Below are 2,811 nucleotides of genomic sequence, written 5' to 3'. Positions count from 1 at the left end.
GCAGCGGCGATGTAATATGGAGCTCATGCTCCTTGTGATTTTGGATACTCAAATCACTTTTTACCTTTTGCCCACGGGTTTTACTATTATACTCAAGTGTTGAAAGTAACGCACATTTTGTTTGAAATTTTGGAAGTCCGATCGTAAAGGGTCGCTTTTTTGCAGTTACCGAAGGGTTCGCTAAGCGGTTAGCGGTTATCCCCCAGGTCGCCTTCATTCGTATGTAGAAAAGTTACAAAGTAATTTTGGGTACTCAAATCACTTTTTACCTTTTGCCCACGGGTTTTACTATTATACTCAAGTGTTGAAAGTAACGCACATTTTGTTTGAAATTTCGGAAGTCCGATCGTAAGGGGTCGCTTTTTTGCGGTTACCGAAGGGTTCGCTTAGCGGTTAGCGGTTATCCCCCAGGTGAGCCTTCATTCGTATGTAGAAAAGTTACAAAGTAATTTTGGGTACTCAAATCACTTTTTACCTTTTGTCCACGGATTTTACTATGATACCCAAGTGTTGAAAGTAACGCACATTTTGTTTGAAATTTCGGAAGTCCGATCGTAAGGGGTCGCTTTTTTGCGGTTACCGAAGGGTTCGCTTAGCGGTTAAAGGTTATCCCCCAGGTGAGCCTTCATTCGTATGTAGAAAAGTTACAAAGTAATTTTGGGTACTCAAATCACTTTTTACCTGTTGTCCACGGATTTTACTATGATACCCAAGTGTTGAAAGTAACGCACATTTTGTTTGAAATTTCGGAAGTCCGATCGTAAGGGGTCGCTTTTTTGCGGTTACCGAAGGGTTCGCTTAGCGGTTAGCGGTTATCCCCCAGGTGAGCCTTCATTCGTATGTAGAAAAGTTACAAAGTAATTTTGGGTACTCAAATCACTTTTTACCTTTTGCCCACGGGTTTTACTTTGATATTCAAGTGTTGAAAGTAACGCACATTTTGTTTGAAATTTCGGAAGTCCGATCGTAAGGGGTCGCTTTTTTGCGGTTACCGAAGGGTTCGCTTAGCGGTTAAAGGTTATCCCCCAGGTGAGCCTTCATTCGTATGTAGAAAAGTTACAAAGTAATTTTGGGTACTCAAATCACTTTTTACCTGTTGTCCACGGATTTTACTATGATACCCAAGTGTTGAAAGTAACGCACATTTTGTTTGAAATTTCGGAAGTCCGATCGTAAGGGGTCGCTTTTTTGCGGTTACCGAAGGGTTCGCTTAGCGGTTAGCGGTTATCCCCCAGGTGAGCCTTAATTCGTATGTAGAAAAGTTACAAAGTAATTTTGGGTACTCAAATCACTTTTTACCTTTTTGCCCACGGGTTTTTACTATGATACTCAAGTGTTGAAAAGTAACGCACATTTTGTTTGCAATTTCGGAAGTCCGATCGTAAGGGGTCGCTTTTTTGCGGTTACCGAAGGGTTCGCTTAGCGGTTAGCGATTATCCCCCAGGTGAGCCTTCATTCGTATGTAGAAAAGTTACAAAGTAATTTTGGGTACTCAAATCACTTTTTACCTTTTGCCCACGGGTTTTACTTTGATATTCAAGTGTTGAAAGTAACGAGAGGATTTTGTTTGAAATTTCGGAAGTCCGATCGTAAGGGGTCGCTTTTTTGCGGTTACCGAAGGGTTCGCTTAGCGGTTAGCGGTTATCCCCCAGGTGAGCCTTAATTCGTATGTAGAAAAGTTACAAAGTAATTTTGGGTACTCAAATCACTTTTTACCTTTTGCCCACGGGGTTTTACTATGATACTCAAGTGTTGAAAGTAACGCACATTTTGTTTGAAATTTCGGAAGTCCGATCGTAAGGGGTCGCTTTTTTGCGGTTACCGAAGGGTTCGCTTAGCGGTTAGCGGTTATCCCCCAGGTGAGCCTTCATTCGTATGTAGAAAAGTTACAAAGTAATTTTGGGTACTCAAATCACTTTTTACCTTTTGCCCACGGGTTTTACTTTGATATTCAAGTGTTGAAAGTAACGCACATTTTGTTTGAAATTTCGGAAGTCCGATCGTAAGGGGTCGCTTTTTTTCGGTTACCGAAGGGTTCGCTTAGTGGTTAGCGGTTATCCCCCAGGTGAGCCTTCATTCGTATGTAGAAAAGTTACAAAGTAATTTTGGGTACTCAAATCACTTTTTACCTTTTGCCCACGGGTTTTACTATGATGCTTCGTGACAAACAGACAGTGCCTATATAAAACCTATATAAAAAGTGTCCGTCTAAATATTTGTGATGACTAAACGTACCATCTGCATCGACATCCAGACGACCCCTTCTGCGCCTGCGCCGACGCCTCCATCCCTCGGAGTCGTCGATCAGCGTTGCCATGACTACCATTGTCACCAGCATCATGCAGACAAACAGCTTCATGATGTTGCTTCAACTGATGTAGGAAAGTGAAGGAAAACAATCTCAATTTTAGACGAATTTTTTGTAAATCTTCGTTTAAAAAAACTACCGGAGACAAATTGTCAAAAGACGGAAAGAATATTGCTTTTCGTACTGTTACATGTATCGTCTGGTCGTTTCCAACATCATATCCAGTTGCTTTTGTGTGACTGTTTTTTGTTGTTGCTTATCTTATATGTAACTGCAGCAAGAATGTAACTCAAGACAAGAATATATTACATGTCATAGCATTTTTTTTCAATACCAATATGTATATAATATAACCCAGGCAAAATAAACATTTGTGCACGCGATATTGGTCTACTGAAAAGTAACACCCACGTGCACGTATGATCAGTAAGATAACTCACATGTCAGACAGGGTAAAGATTAGAGCACGTGCGGATTAGTCTACTTTGGCCACCTACGCAAGA

This window comes from Branchiostoma floridae, chromosome 13 (assembly GCF_000003815.2).
Source record: "Branchiostoma floridae strain S238N-H82 chromosome 13, Bfl_VNyyK, whole genome shotgun sequence".
Lineage (NCBI taxonomy): Eukaryota > Metazoa > Chordata > Leptocardii > Amphioxiformes > Branchiostomatidae > Branchiostoma > Branchiostoma floridae.
The sequence above is the reverse complement of the archived record's forward strand: the minus strand, read 5'-3'. Positions refer to the sequence as shown.